At 33.9% G+C, this 17,548-nt stretch overlaps 1 long non-coding RNA gene across 1 annotated transcript in view; it reads left to right on the forward strand.

The window, feature by feature from the left end:
* Nucleotides 1-17,548, forward strand: part of LOC134475358 (uncharacterized) — a 487,450-nt gene that overhangs the window by 302,265 nt on the left and 167,637 nt on the right. The window contains exons 3-4 of the long non-coding RNA XR_010046475.1: nt 990-1,103; nt 4,769-4,917. This is a non-coding gene — a long non-coding RNA (uncharacterized LOC134475358). The remainder of the gene's footprint in view (nt 1-989; nt 1,104-4,768; nt 4,918-17,548) is intronic.

Consider the following 17,548-nt stretch of genomic DNA (forward strand, 5'->3'; position numbering starts at 1 on the left):
TCCACTGGGGTGGGTGTAACACTCATACCATCTGCCTGCCTTCCTCTTGCACAGGATGAGGATGTTACAAAGTAGGGACACTGGCCTCCTGCTGAGTCACTTAGTTACAGTTCCGACTTTCTCAAATTGACCCAATGAACAATATCCTAGACTTGTAACTGCTTACCCCCTACATCTCAGGATGTAGAGTTGCTGAATCACTTAGTCAAGCTTCTAGACTTCTGAAGTTGAGACAATGTATAAACCATAACATTGTCTGTCTTATAACTGAGGTTGAGAGGATTACCACATTTAAATCAAGGGCAAGAGGGATGTATATTTCTAACTGATGAGTCATGTGTGAGATAAATTCCATTTTTGTTGTAGTATAATCTCTAAGAGTCCATAATAGTTTGTTAGTGATCACAGATCTAGGGAGCCTTGTATTCATTCTTAACAGATAAGGACACATCAACATCAAGGTCTTGATACAAACTATAACTATTTGGAAGATTGCAGCATACAGCATACAAACTGTAACTATTTGGAAGATTACAGCAAGAAATAAATTGAAACACTGCTTCTCTGCAAAAATACTCCCTGCTCAGTTACATTTTTTGAAATGGCCTTTAACTTAAGATGTTCTTGTTTTGCTGCTGTATTTTTTAAATGAAAGCTCATTATCTGAAGGACCATTAACCTTCAGCATCATTGACATAAATAAGATGTACTTTTTACATTAAACACAAACTGTTCAGCTGCTCAAGGAGTGACCCATAAGTATGACATTCAAGAGATGACCACGGTGAGATGTATAGGCATAAGGTGAGTCAGAGGTACTGGTGGGGGATATTTGGGGAGGTGGGTGAGGGTGGATGAGGAGCAAAATCATTTCTGGCTAATAAAGGACTTTGCTTCAATCATTATAGAACATAATTATTTGTTGTTTTAGAAACATTAATTTTAACCCATGTGTTCCTTTTATTCAATATCATGGACATCACGGGCAGACAGTCAGTCAAGACATGCTGAATTGAATGGAACAGCAAGAAAATGGGTATTAGAAATCTACTTTATCCAATATCTGCAAAATTAATTTGACGGAGGTTCTGAATTCCTTACAGGTAAGTAAGAATGACTGACTTGGATTTTTCTTTTATAGTTTTCTTAGTCAAAGAATGTAAGTTCAGTGAGATTATGGAAGTCCTTGATTAGACTGTTGGGTGGTTTGCGAAGTGCTCACTCCAAACCTCTTACCCTTAAGTCTCATTCCTAAACATGAAGTTAGTTTGCCTGAAATTTCAGTATCCCAGATTTACTTATCTGGTTTAAGGCATTTAATCTTCTGGAAGTGACTGCTTCTATGTGATGGTTTTGCAAATTGTAATTTCAGTTTAATTATCCAATTATGTATTAATATTTTGGCACAACTTAGGAACTAAGAATTTGCTTTTTTGGAACATTTTGTTGAGATATGAAGAATGAAGATGGACCTTTTTAATGGGGTTGTTACTGTGAGAATACAAGGTATAAAGAACAGTCATAAAGCATGGAACAGGAACAGGAACAATAATATAGCTTCTGTGAGTGTGCTAGAGACTAGAGGTTGAGAAGCAATAGAGAGCAGAAAATCATGCTGATAAGTACAAACAAAATGAATGAATATAGATAATGATATAACTCAGATGGGAAAAGAAAATAGATTTAAAACAATCTGGACTTTCTACTGATATGGACTAGTATCTTACTGCCATGAATACTTCGTGATACAGAATATTTTCTGAAGTCAAATCATTGTTGAGATTAATGAAATTTAACAAATATGTATTATATATAATACACTGTGTAAAAAGGTGACAGAGTTCTTGATGAAGCTTAAATCTTGGCAAAGTTTACTTATAACTTTAATCAGTGTCATAGAATATAATTATGGTTGTACAAAGAAGCATCAAGGAAGTGCCTAATCCAGCCTTGGGTACAGTCATAAGAAGCTTCCCAAGGAGAATAGTTTCATGATGATGCAAGAAGAATCTGTAGCAGTATGCTAAAGATCCCCTTTGTGGGGAGAAAATGAATTTCATGCAGGGAAAAGAAAATACACAGAAGTCCAAGAGGCAAAAGAGACATTGGCACTTTCAGGGAACTGAAAAGAAAAATCTGATTGGGGCAGAACAAGTCAGAGTGAAGTTAGAGACCAGAACGTGCAGAAGCTATGTCAGGTAATGCTAACCCTGTAATAGGAACCTAGAAAACACATTCTGACGCAGCAAACGGCATAGGATCTCATGTATGGGGGTAGTAGAAATGATCAGGTAGTTGTGTTTCCAGCAGATTCTCTAACACAGAACATAGCAGAATAGGAATGAAGGGCTGTTAAAAGTCAAAATAGTTGCTGTGGGCCTAACACCATTATTCTCTATATAGAAAGAGAAGTCCTCCATACTCAACCGATGAAATATAGTTTATCCTGGATACAGTACTCAGATAATTACGTGTGGCCTCTCTCTGCACATAGCAGGTCAGAAACAGCAGCACAGAAAAGGAACAAAGCATGGTGACCCACTCCTATAGCAAGTTTATAGTTAATCACATTGAAGCTTCAAGAAATGACATAAAAGTGGAAACTGAAAACTAAAGACTGAAGAGAAGAAAAATCTTAGATGTCTGGGACTTTTGTTTTCTAGGGGAAATAAAAATACCTACCCTGGTATTTCTTAAAGGCATAATTACATGACAGCATCATACTATGTTTAATAATGACACTAAATCAATAGGAAATATTTAAATTATATTAGATAAATTCTGTTTAAGTAAGCATATGTCTCGATCAAAAATTTTTTGTTAATGTGCTTTTAATTTTAAGTTGAGGCAGTGTATCATAGGAAAAAACACACTGAAACTCAAAAACATCCTTCCTAAATTGTACCTCTCATTCTCAGGCTGGAACGTTCTAGGATCTTATCAATTAAATTGTAAATTAAACCTAGGCCATCTGCATGAGACTTTGGAGATTTCACTCGGCATTGTTGACAGTGGCTTATCACAGATCTCAATGCATACAGTAGATGTTAATAAACAAGTGCTTGTTGAATGAATCATTGAGGTGCCCAGTTTTAGAGAGTTAAAACGGGACTGGATTCTCTGGAAAGGAAAATGAGGAAGACAAATACAATCTTTCTTAGCAGGTGTTGGTTAGTTTTCGGTAATGTAGCAAATACCTGAGATAATCTCCTTATGAAGACAATAGTTTTACTTTGGCTTACTGGTTTAGAAATACCAGTTCATGATCAATTGGCTCCATTGCTTTTGGTCTTGTGGAGAGGCAGTACATCATAGCTGCAAGTGCATGGCAAAATAAAAACTATTCATTGAGGAAGAGAGAGAGAGAGAGAGAGAGAGAGAGAGAGAGAGAGAGAGAGAGAGAGGAAAAGGCTGGGGTCCCCTGTATCTCCTTCAAGAAGTATCCCTCGATCCCTGGTACCGATAAAAACGAAAAAGACAAAAAAAAAAAAAAAAAAAAAAAAAGAAGTATCCCTCAATGACAAATGACTAGAAGTCCTCATAATAGGTCCCACCTTTTAGTTTCTACCACCTTCCAGTAGTGTTAAAATGGGGACTAAACTGTTAGCATGTAGGCATTGAGTACACTTAATTTCCAAACTGTAGAAGCAGGCATTTAAGTGCCTACTATGTAGCAGCAGTATGCAAAATGCATAGGGGTTCTGTGCAGAACAAATATGACTTAGGCTTTTTTTGCATTCCTTGGGGTAGAAGTTAAAAAACCTGCTAGGAGCCTAGGGGAGTAATTGAAGCAAGTAATAATGGTGGTCAAAATCAAAAAGGTAGCAATTAATATAAGAAAAGAAGGATAGATTCTGGGTATATTTTTAAAGTAGAGCCAGCAAGATTTCTTGACGGACTGAATATGATTATAAGGGAGAACATGAGTCTAAGATGTCTTTAAGGTATTGAGTCTGAGACATAAGAAGTATGGAGTTGCTAGTGCTTGAGACAAATGCTTTAAGTAGGTTGACAGTTCAGTTTTGATCACACTGAATTTGAGATGTGTATTGAACTTACAAGTGAAAATATCAAAAACTCATTTGATTATGTGAGTGGTGTTTGGAGAAAGATGTAGGATAAATATATGGAAGTCACAAGACTGGATGAGACTATGAAGGAAAGGCAAAAGAAAAGAACTGAGAAAGCCTGGGGGCCCGCTGCATCAATAGGGCATTGCTGTTTGTCTAGAGATAAACTATGTCTGTCTTCTTTTTGTGGGGTAAACACAGCAGGAACCAACCTGCCTACAGCAACTCCTTGAATGTGTCTTTGACTTTAACATTAGCTCTCTGTACTATGATCCATTGTGCATTACTCTCACAGCAATAACAGCTAAATCTTCCATGTGATAGTTAAACCTTAAGAGGTTGCTTGGTTATAAATATTTATCATTACCTCCAGGCTAGTATAATAATTATTAATCCCAGCCAAATAAGAATCAATTCTTACTATGGTGAGGAGATATTTTTCTCTGCATAATTCATATGCAAATGTTTTGAAAAGCAGTTTGAAATGCAAACTGCCACCCATCAGTTTGCTTTTTGCAAGGGAGAGGGAAGCAACATTGTCTCTAGATTCTGAGAACAAGCACTGGCAATGCTCCATACATCTTCAACTTATTGTTTACAAGCTGTAACCTCGTATGGTATTTTGTGTAGAAAATTCACATTTGAAGCTGCTACATGTTGTTTAACATCATTGCAAGAAACTTTTCTCTTGTTTTTAGGCCATTCTTCCTCTTTTCCACCCATTTTGGGCTGCAAGCACTGAGTTGGAGACACAATATTTTAAATGTGGAAGTGGAAAAGAGAAGTAGCAAGTGCTGGGGCCAGAGCATTACTCTAAAGTCCTTGTGTTCCCTGCTCTGCCTCGCAGGTAGGACTACGCTTGGAATTATTTCTGGTTTCTCTGAAACTTTCTGGACATACTTCACATTGGTTCTGAGTCTACAGGGCTTGAGTTATTCAATCTTGATTTCTAAGTATATGACTCTATTGACAGTGATAATTCACACAACTGGGTTCTAAGTGGAAATTCATGTATGCTTTCTAAAACAGGAGTTTTCAGACTGAAATGTATATATTATTTTGTGTTCATGAAAACTTTCTAAAGGGCAGGCCAAAGCAGTTTTTTTAAAAAAAATTTAGGGCTTACATGCCCAATTTTCTAAAATGCTTTTCCTAAAATAATCTGTAGTTGGATTCTCATGCCACTTCTCTTTTCACCCTTCAACTGCTTTATAAAACAAATACATATCCCTCACACATCCCACATCTTCCTGCTATGTTGTCCATTTTCTGATCATTTTTATGGAATTCAATATTCTAGAAAAAGTAGTACGAAGAATACTGGCAAAATATGCCTTTTCAAATTCTCCATTTACTTGTATTCTAATATCTTCTGTTTTTCTTGATGCTAATTTTCACAAAGCACATTAAATTGATGTCTTATAATGAGAACATGCACTTATGTATATGATTGGGAAAATGTTTTCAAAATGTGCACTCTACTATGTAATGATTTCAACTTTAGAAAATCAACTTTATTTCATTAGGTTAATTCCTGCCTCCTAGAAATGTTCTATGTATGTCAAACTATTTCCAGCCAAGAAATAAAAATATTGATTTATCTATATGCAAAAATTAACAGGTATACTCTGTTCATTTACGGCACAATTAAATGTCATTTTGATAGCATCTATGTTAGAAATTAAAATATGGCATGAAATATTTAAATCCTAATGCAAAGCCTGTGAGGAAAATCATAAAGTGAACACTTTTAATTTATTTTTTATTTAAAATAAATGTGTTTGGGGCTGGGGATTTAGCTCAGCGGCATAAGCACCTGCCTTGCAAGCAGGCAGTCAGGAGTTCGATTCCCGATATCAATTAAAAAAATTAAAATAAATAAAATAATAGTGTTTTTAAACAAAACATTAAAATAAAAAGATGCACATTTATGGGATAACATGATATTTTTACGCATGTATACATTGTATAACGTTTAAATCAAGGCAAACATTTCAAACATTTATTATTTTGTGGTGAAAATTTTCAGAATACAGTATTTCTTTTTAGTTTTTGAAATGTATAGTTTATTATTATTTGTACTTATCTTAGTGTACACAATATAACCTCTTACTGTTAGGTAATTATAATGTAATACTCATTGATCAACAACTCCATATCTTCCTCTTCCCCCATTCTTCAGCCACTCTTAGACTTTGAACTACTCTGAACTTCTAGATATCAACTTTTATAGATTCTGCATATGAATAAGGTCATGTGGGACTTGTCTTTTCATGTTTATCTTATTTCACATGACATAACAATCTCTAACTCCATCCAGGCTGTTGCATATGATTGATTTCATTCTTTTTGTGGCTGAATACCCTGCCAGTCTATATAAGTACCACATTTCTTTTCCTTTCATCATTTGATGCATGCTTATGTCATATTTGTTTCTTCACCACTGTGAATAGTGGCATAATAAATACAGGACTGCAGATGTGTCTTCAATTGATAATTTTCACTTTCTCTGTTCATATATTCAATGTGGGACTGCTAGATCAGAGAAAAGTTCTACTTTCATTTTTGAGGCATCACCAAACAATACATTATAATGATTATTTTACATTATCCTCAAGGGTTCCCTTTTCTCAACATCTTTGCTAGGTCTTATTATTCTATCTTTATTATTTTTTTTTTCAAATAATAAACACTGTTAGAGCCATGAATTTGGCTCAGCACCATAAGTACCTGTCTGGCAAGCGCTAGGTCATGAATTTGATTTCCAGTACCAAAAGTAATAATAATAATAACTAATTCTTAGTGAGATGAGACAGTATCTAATTGCGTTTTTTTATTGCATTTCCATGATAATTAGTGATGCTAAATATTTTTTCATCTACTTCTTAACCATTTATATGACTTTGTATTCCTATTTTGTTCTATTGTTCATTATTTTAAAGATTTTTCTCTATTGTTTTTTTTTATATTCTTTCTATATTCTGGTTGTCAGTCCCTTGCCAGATGAAGATTGTAAATATTTTCTCTCATTCTCGAGGTTGTCTGTTCACTCTGTTTTCCTTTGATGTATGGAAACTTTTTAGTTTGATGCAATCCCATTTGTCTATCTTTGCTTTAGTTTCTTATGTTTGGGCATTTTATCTAAAAGCCCATGCCCAAGTGCCCTGAAGCATTTTCCCTATATTTTCTTCCAATAACTTCCTTGTTTTGAGTGTTATATATAAATTTAATTCTTTTTTATTTTATGGAATAGAAAAATAAATCAAAATTTTATAATAAAATAATAGGAGAATAACAATAGTCCATATATTGCATATTGTTATATTTAAAGTACTTATTCAGAGTACAAGATATGGACGTAAAATTTCTCCAATTGATATTAGTACAAATCTTTTGTTCCACTGAACTAAGAGACACTAACTGTATAATTGACTTGATTTTTTTCTTTTCCCTTTCTTTCTTTTCCTCTTTAGCCCATCCAAGTTGCTTTTTGAGAATAATTTCTTTCCATTTCACAATATCTATTGTACTTTTTAGAACTTATTTATTATGTCAGTTTTCTCACACCAGAGAGACAATACAATGTTTACACGCGTGAGTCTGATTTATTTCACTTAAGAGTATGGTCTCAATTTGCATCCATTTACCTCTAAATATCTCAAGTTTATCCTTCTTTTTGGCTAAGTAATGTTACATTGTATAAACAATCAATTTTTCAAATCCATATGTCAGTTGATGGGCATTTCAGTTGTTTCCAAGGTTTAGCTATTACAAATTGTGCTGCTATAAACATTTGTGCACATATATCACTGAAGTATGATATTTTTAATTCACCTGAGAAAATACCCAGAAGGGGAATAACTGGGTCCAATGGGACATCTAATCCTAGTTGTAGGAAGAACTGATTTTCACAGTGGTTGCATGAGTCTTCACTCCAACCAACAGTGGGGAGGAGTTCCTTTTTCCCCACAACCCCTTTAGCATTTGTTATTGCTTGAATTTTTGATGATTGCCATTCTTTTGGAGTAAGATAGGATCTCAGTGTTTTTCATTTTACATCTCTGCAATGATCAATGATATTGAGCACTTTTTTTTCATACCGTTATATGCCATTTGTATTTCTTTATCTGAGAAGTATATATTTATCTCAGAAGCCCATTTTTGGATTGGATCTGTGAATTTGAGGGTCTGATTTTTTTCAGTTCTTTATGTATTTTATGTAGAAATCTTTGGTCTGAGAAACAATAGGCTAATTTTTTCCCCACTATGTGGGTTGTCTTCACAATCTGTTGGTGATTTCTTTTGATATGGAAAAGCTTTTTGATAAGAGGAGACCCCAGTTGTTGATGCTTTGAAATTTTTCCTGTGCGGTAGGCTTTGTCCATGAACTCTTTTCCTATGCCTATGACTTCAAGGTTTCTATCTACTAGCCCTTCCAGTAGATTTATTCTTTCTCTTGTAATAATTATATTTTTGACCCATTTTGATTTTGGTTTAGTTTATGAAGATTGGCATGGTTCTAGTTTTAGTCATTGGCATATAGAGAGCCAATATTTCCAACACCACTTATTAAAGAGGCTATCTTTCTTCCAGTGAATATGTTTGGCCCCTTTTTCAAAGATAAGGTGGTTGAGTGTGTTTGTAGCTGTGTTTGCATTTTCTAATGTGTTTCACTGATCCTCATATAATACTCTTCAAATTCCTCGATAAAAGTGAAGAAGCAATACTCCCTAACCCATTAGTAGAAGCAAGTATTACCCTTATATCAAAACCACAGAAAGGCCCAACCAAAAAAAAAAAAGCTACAATCCAATTTCCTTAATGAACATAGAAGAATAAGCCCTCTTTAAGATAACAGGAAACAGAGTATAGCAAATCATCAGGGAGATTATACACCATAACCAAGTGAGTTTTATTCTAGGAATGAAAGGATGGTTCAACACATGCAAATTAATAAATGTAATATACCATATCGACAGAGCCAAAGACAAAAATCAAGTGACCATCTCAGTAAATTTAGAAAAATCTTCTGAAAAATTCCAACATTCATTCATGATAAATACCCTACAGAAAATCAGAGTTAGATGGTCTTTATCTCAATCTGATAAAAGTCATCAATGACAAGCCAATAGCCAACATCCTACTAAAAGGACGTATACTGACATTTTTACTCTAAAATGAGTAACAAGACAAGGATGTCCACTATTACCACTCATATTCAATATAGTTCTGGAAACATTGGCCAGAGCAATTAGACAAGAGAGAGAAAAAGGAAAGGAATAAGGATAATAAAAGAAGTTAAATTATCATTTTTTTTTTACAGATGAAATGATACTCTACATGGAAGACCCCAAAATTCCATCAAATGATTTCTAGATTTAATAAACAAATTTATATGTGTATCTGGATACAAAGTCAGCATTCAAAAATCAGTAGCACTCCTGTACACAAACAATAAAATCAGTAGGAGAAAAATTAGGGACAACATACTCTTTCCAATAGTATCCAAAAAATGAGATTGTGAGGAATTGATCTGACAAAGGAAGTAAAAGATCTATACTTTGAAAAAGGATATCAAAGAGGATATAAAAAAATGGAAAGATAAACCTTGCTATAGATAGGAAGAACCAACCTAATGAAAATGGCCATACTTCCAAAATTGTTATACATATTTATGCAAACCTGACTAAAATACCATTAGCATACCCTGCCCATCTAGAGAAAACATTGCTAAAATTCATTTGGAACCAGAATAATCCTAGAATAGCAAAGAAAATACTAGACAGCAAAGGAAAAGCTAGAGGCATCACAATGTCTGACTTGAAATTATATTTTATTGCTACTGTGATAAAATCAGCATGATACTGGCAAAAATATTGAGCTTTAAATCATTTGAATTGAATTTTGTAACTGCAAGAGGTATCATCAGTTTTCCATCACTGTGACAAAAATTCCAAGATCAACAATATAGAAGACTAGCACTTGTTCTGGCTTATGGTTTCAAAGCGTTTAGCTCATGGTGTCAAGGTAGAAATGGCATGGCAGAAGTGCCTGATGAAGGAAAGCTTCTCAACCTGTTGCAGTCAAGAACAGGGAGAAGGATCCAGGGACAATACCATCTTCCAGGTCACACAATCAGCGGTCCACTTCTTTTTTTTATTAGGTCTTGCCTCAGAACACATTCAGCTATGAACTCACCCATGGATTGTTCTACAGATGAGTATAGTGTCCCTCTGATCCAAATGATCCACCTCTGAAAAATGAGACATATTTGTGGACATGTTTTAGGTGTAAATCACACCAAGGGTCTAGTTTAACTATTCTGGATGTTAGTTCGCATTTTGAAGACTATTTATTTGATAGAAAGTCATTCCTAATATGTGTTCTTGGCATGTTTGTTGAAAATTAGGTGTTTATATGTGGTTTACTTATAGATTGTTTATTCTGTTTCATTTGTGTGCCTGTTTTTATGATATGAGCATGCTGTTTTAGTTATTAAACATTTGTAGTATATTTTGAAGCAAGTATTATAATACCTCCTGTTTTGTTCTTTTGTTCTAGATGGCACTGATAACTACATATGTGTGAATATTTGTACATATATGTTCCCTTATAAATTTCAGAATTTTTCTAGTTATGAAAAGAACATCATTGATGTTTGAAATTAATCCACATATCACTTTGGGTAGGCTGGACATTTAAACAATATTGATTCTTCCAATCAAGAAATATGAATATTGCCACAATTTTTGTGTCTTCTTGAATTAATTTTATCAGTGTTTTATGGCTTTCATTGTAGAGACCTTCCATTTTTTCCTAGGTATTTGTATAGTCATAAATTAGATTATGACTATTTCTTGAGTTCTATCTCACATAATTTCATACATACAAGTAGCAGTGCTACTGAGTTTTCTATGGTGATTTTGTATTCTGCAATTTTGTTGAATTCATTTATTATCTCTAAGCATGTTTGATCAATCTTTGACATTTTCTACGAGGTTGACTTCTTTTCCAATTTGGACGTCTTTTATTTATTTCTCTTACTTGAGCAAGAACTTCTAGCACTATATAGAATAAAACTTTTGAAAGTAGGCATTCAAATTAGAAAAGAAGTAAAATGATTTTCTAATTCTATGATTTTGTCTAATTTCAGTTCTGTAGACTATATGCCCCTAATTGAAAGAGTTTCACATATAACTAGTAGGTTTTAAATTTTTATAAATAAATTGCTCTTATTTAAGTATAATATACATACAGAAAATTATGCAGACAATAAATGTGTCTCTTTATAAACCACAACAAACTAGTCAGAAATTAAAAACATTTTTAGTACTTCAGAAATCAAATTGAGCGTTTCACTTACAGTACCATTCTATTAGTTTATTGAAAGGAAGAGTTAGTGTTTATATTGTTTGATAAATTTTGCATGCCTATATTTACTAATATGAGTAACTATTTTGAAGAAAAAAAATATGCAATATAAAATCATTGTTGTCTTGAAATTTTGTATCACTCTTGTGCTATTTATTCACTTTAAAAAAGAATGTCTTTTCAGATACATTCTGTTTCTAAGAACTTAAGTTTAAAAAAAAACCTTGAAGGGGATGGGGATTTAGCTCAGCGGTACAAGCACCTGCCTTGCAAGCAGGCAGTCCTGAGTTCGATCCCTGGTACCGATAAAAACAAAAAAGACAAAAAAAAAAAAAAAAAAACAAAAAAAAAAAAAAAAAAAAACCTTGAAATTATTTCAAGGACTTTAGAAGTCTCACTGAGCTTTAAACTTAAAAATCATTTTTTCTCCGTAGTAACCAGTCTCAAGACTTATAAAAGCAAAGTTGCGTCTTTCTTACTTTTATACCTCCGCACTTGGCTTCTTCTGCCCATTATATTTGAAGGATTCATATGTATTGTTTAGTGTAGCACTATATATTTAATTTAATTGTTATTATAATACTGTATTTTATGACTTTAACAATTTATTAATCACTGCTAGTGTTGATTAAAATTAAAGTTCTTTTCAGTTTGGGACTATTACATCCTTGCTATTCATGTATCTTGAAGATAACAATATTTTATTTCCTCCTTTTGAGGCTTTTTCTTCTAATGCTGTCTCCATAACATCAGATTTTTGCTTGATTTTGAGGGCAAGAAACACTGATTAAAATGATATGTGTATATGTATTAATTTCCCAAAATGAATGTCATCTTTATGAATCACAATGATATACCAACAAAAAGGATTAAAATTTTAGAAAAGTGATTTGTATTGTAATTTAGAATAAAAATGTCTTGACAGAGTAGATTCTTTAAAAATACTTTTAACACCAGTAATCAGAGTAGTTTAAAAAATAACTAAAGGTCAGGCTCAAAATTTAGTTACATGTATAGCCGTGCTCCATAGACTGTTGATTTCTGTCACAGAAAGTACTGTACGTCAAACTGGGAGTCTTCACTATAAAGGAGTTCTGGAACTTGCTATGGGAACAAAAAGGTCAAAACATTTTGAAAAGTTTTTAAATTCTCAGTTTCCCAGAAATCTTCTTGTCCTGTGTATTGACTCACTCCATATTAAAGATTAATGTCCCTCCTTTGATTGAAGATGATGAGCAAAATTCTTCCTTGCAAAATTTGTTTTATTTCTTTATGATATACTCTTACTTTTCTTCCTTGTATCCAAATCAGAAAATAAGACCAAATCATAGCATGTACAAAGTGGCCAAGGATGAAAGATGACTATACTCTATAAAGCAAAAACCTAGTATATCATATTGGATGGAACATGGAGAACATACGTGAGAATTAATTATGAGAGTGCTGGATCAAGGTGGAAATGTATGACAGTTAAACTTAATTATCAAATTAATTGGCATATGAGCTGCCTAGAGAATTAGTAAGGCACATATCTGTGTGTATATATGTGTGTCATGGAGATGTGGACTTTGGCACTATATGTGATCCTTGGTCTTTTCATCTCTGGCACTGTTGTTATACTTTGCTTACATTCACCACAAACTAGGTGAATGTAAGCAAAACATGCACCATATTCTTCTATTATGATGTTCCTGCCTTGGAACCAGTAGACCATGAACCAAATATTCTGAAGATGTGAGCCAAATTAGTGCTTTCATTAATAAAGTCGTAGGATTTGGGTAATGTTTTCAGTGATGGGAAAATTGACTACTACAGGGGAAGGAGAATAAAAGATTTCAAAAAGATGTAAGACCAATAGAGCCCAGCCTGATGACTTAGCATCTTATAAAATGTCTGTCTCAAAATTTTAAAAAAATTAAAATTGGGGACATGCCCTTACATTCAGTGACCAACAATGGAGATAAAGATGATTAGAGATGAGATAGACAGAACAGAGCTAGAGCTAGAGCTAGAGAAGAAAGAAGAGAAGAGAAAGGAAAAAAGAAAAAAGAAAAGAAGAGGAGAGGAGAGCAAAGAAGAGAAGAGGAGAATATTTAGAATATTGATATGGGAATATTCTTCATATTCTTCATTGATCCAAGGCTTACTATGACGGAAAGGTCTAGAGGAGCAATGCAAAAAATTTGCTGTGGTGGCTTTTAGAAATTTAGAATAAGCTTAGGCTAATGTGAAGTAAAGAATTTAGGGCAAACATAATATAGGAGTCAGTTAAAGTAAAGACCCAGATACTGGGGACCAGGCCAAGATCCCCAATCTCCCAAAACAGTGTAAGATGAAGGCTTAAATAAATGAGCAAAGTGGTATGATTTTACAGCTCCAGGAGGATCAAAACCCTCTAGCAGAGTTCAAGACTCTGGAAGTTAAGACAAGGAATGTCTCTGGGCAGCCCGTATTTATTTAGTTTTTCAAACAAGGAAAGGTTTAGACTGAAAGTGCAGGAAACTGAGCATGATCCTGGGAGTCGTTCAAGGACTTTTCCAAGTAACAGATTATGTTAATTTAGGAAAGGTGTTTTAGGAGAAAGTCATCAGGCTGACTTTCACTGAAAAGTGAAATGCCTGCAGCTATAATCTCTATATTATTAATTGGAGTTGGAGCCAGGTGTCTTCAGCTGTGGCCTTGTCTTACCCTTTGAGGCATCTCTTTGTTCTTAGTTCGGCCATGTCCTGGCCATGTCAAAGCTCTACATGAGTGTTTAATTTCCAGCTTCAAAGGCTCCCAACACCCAGAAATATCAGAGAATTGGGTATGTTAGAGTGTGACTATTACTGGAGGCTAAATTTTTCCAGTTGAATAAATTCTATAAGAAGACCAAGAAAGCATTGTATTTACCAAAGCAATAGGGAATATGCTGCTGAGAATGGGATCTAGCATTCTTGAAATGCTTAAGAAGGACTGTCTTCTTTGTGTTGGGATGGTAGTGGAAAATGCAATTACAAAACTAGACCCACTGATAGTCACAAAGAGATGTTCCTAACACAATAGGTACCAAATGGTGCTACTTTGTCATTAGAAAAAAATAATGCTTAATAGGCCATAACATCCCTAGGAAAAACATGAGTAGTCAAAAATAATTTTCCCCATTTGATCATGATGTGTGATCCTTTTAATATGACTTTGAATTTGGTTTTCTAGTTGCTAAGTTTTGAATCAGGACTATCCCTCAAATGTCTGTTTTACTAATATGTGGGACTTTTTCAAGGTCATTGAATCTTGGGGATGCTGTAGCTGACATGATATGAGGAGATAGAAACTGGTCAAGGGAGGTAAATCATTGAGAGTTGATGCAGAAGGATGTATCTCCCTTCTTGACTTCTTGTTTCTCACTTTGCTTCCTGGCCACAATGACAGGAACAGCTTTCCTTCACTGTGTCCTTCATCATGTCATTTTATCTTCGAGATGGACCATCATAGACTATATCTGTACATTTTGGTTATTGTGTCCCAGAGATAAGAAAGTAATTACAACCAATCCTGGTGCTAGGAATGAAGTTACTGGTCTTATTATACCTATGTGATTTAGAAGGCTTTGGAACTAGTTCACAGGAGTTTGGAAGTTTGGAGATGCTAGATAGAGAAACACTAGAATTATGTAAGCAAAGTTGATGGGGGATTTTTGTTAGAACTCAGAAGCCCAAAATGATGATTGAAATGCTAAGTTAGGTCTAGGTTCAAGAGGTTTCAATTGGGAGCAAGAAATATATTGGCTGTTGGACCTGAGACTATATGTGCCATTCTCTAGCAGAAAATTTCCCTACATTTAGTTCATCTACTGAGACTTTCAAAACTTTTGAGATTATTGTCACTGAACTACTTTATCAGATGAAGGAAATTTCAAGGCATCCTCAGAGTTTTTGCAATGAGTATTACTGGTGCTTTTAATCATGAACAACAACAAAAGAATTTCCATTTAAATTGTAGATGTTGAGTGTTGTGTTCTAGCAACCAGAAAGTAACTAAGACACTAGTATATTATTGATGAATTTTTGTATCAATGTTCATACAAAATGTTTAATGATTTCTGATCTATGCAATGAAGAATAATCAAGATAATCCATCAGAAGACTGTAGGTGTTCACAGACATAAAAATATCATACTACCTTACCTAGTTTTAGGACTAGAAATGATCAAGTGTTAAAAATGACAAATACTTGAACTACTATAGCAAATATTTACAATATTCAACTTAATATCCCATTCTTTGCCTAAATCATTGGTTATCAATTAGGAATGATTTTACTTCACAAAGTACATGTGGCAATAATTCTATATATTTTTGGTCCTTATGACTGGAACCCTACTATCCTGCAGTGCACAGTCACCAAGAATGCTGCTGGAATCTCACAATGCACAAGATTTCCCCTGCAAAACAAAAGTATCATCCACACAAAATCTCAGTAGTGCTAACATTGACTAACCCTTCCTTAAATTTACTTGTGAGTATTTATTCTGATGTTTGTACACCAGAAAATGGGACCAGTATCAGTCAGTGTTTTACTAGAGAACCAGATATAATATAAGATTTACAAATGTATAAGAAATTATAAGATAGGTTTATTATGGTCACTAACAGAGTTGGTTGAGAAAACATGCAGAAGGTTTCTGCACACCAGAGGCTGAAGATTTCAATACAAGGTCTAGAGTTCATCGCTGTATCTCATGCAAGTCCGTATCAGGAGGCCAATGTGTCTGAGATGAAAGATTGAAAAGCCTCTTTGAGAAAGTTAAAGAGTCTATGTTGGAAGACTGAAGAGTCTATGAGAGAGGTTGAAGGATCAGAGGTGGAAGCCGAAGAGTGCCTGGAAGTCAGGAGTTGAAAAAGATTAAAAGTTGAAGAGCAAGACTGTAGTTGCTATGAAGAACAGAAACAAGTCCGTCCTTCCTCATTTTCCTTTCATATTATCCAGGTGATAAGTTGCCATAGAGTTGATCCTCTATACAATAGAGTGTAAAATTGCTGAGCCAACTTAATTACACTTCTAAAATTCTCGAATGCCAGAATCAATCAACTATTACTGGAGCTATACAACTATTTCAAGAACTCTTGAATCTGAGTTGGCATTAACAACCAAGGACTATAATCATTATCATAGATCCCTTAACTTGAGTGAATATGTATAGGATCCAAGTAATAAATGGATTCTAGTCCAAATTCAATTTATAGCAAATATACAGACTAAATCAAGTCCTCAAAAGATCTCATTGAAATGTTTAATAGTTGGTAGTTGTCATGAAACTTGCCCTCGGTTTTTGGCCTTTAGAACAAGACATATCATAATAAGGAAGACCTTGAGGAAGCTTCTCAGATTCTCCTCTCCTCAGTATAAGCTAGATAGCAAATGAATTAAATAATATTAGAACCACAGTGGAATAGCACTGATTACCACCTTCTTTAAAGACGAAACAGATGTAAAATGGCTACTATGATGTGCCATTTAGCTCACTATCCTGTTTCTTAAAAACCTCATATTTCTCATAGACAAACAGGAAGCATCAATGATAGCTGTTGCATCAAAGTTTATGTCTTTGCTAGAACTGATTAACTTGATGACTAAAAGTTGTTGCATGACCATTGATTTATTGAATTTGTTTTCTGTCATACCAAGGAAAATTAGAAAAGTTTGCATTCACTTGTATAGTTAATGGTCTATATTTTCACAAGTACTATTAACTTATCTTTTTAAATGCAATTCCAATTATTTTGGATTTTATGTATGTTCCACAGAGTATCATATTGATACACTCTATCAATGAGATCATATTAATCAAGCAAGATGCAAAATAATGGATGAGTATCGTGAAAGCATTATTAAATTATGCAAACATCAAAAGATGAGAGATAAACTCCATAAAGATGAAAAAAATCTCTCATTATATATTGTACACACATACCAATAAAATCTTAAAAATGTAAGTGTTAAATATCAATTTGAGGATCTATGCATAGTAAAGATGTTATATAATTTGGGTAAAGAAGAAAGAGGAGGAGGAGAAGAAGCAAAACTCCAAAACATTATTAAAGATTTTATGATTCAGTGATCTAGGA

The sequence above is a fragment of the Cavia porcellus genome, unplaced genomic scaffold (genome assembly GCF_034190915.1).
Source record: "Cavia porcellus strain 051 isolate PalLab524CR breed Dunkin Hartley unplaced genomic scaffold, mCavPor4.1 scaffold_3, whole genome shotgun sequence".
NCBI lineage: Eukaryota > Metazoa > Chordata > Mammalia > Rodentia > Caviidae > Cavia > Cavia porcellus.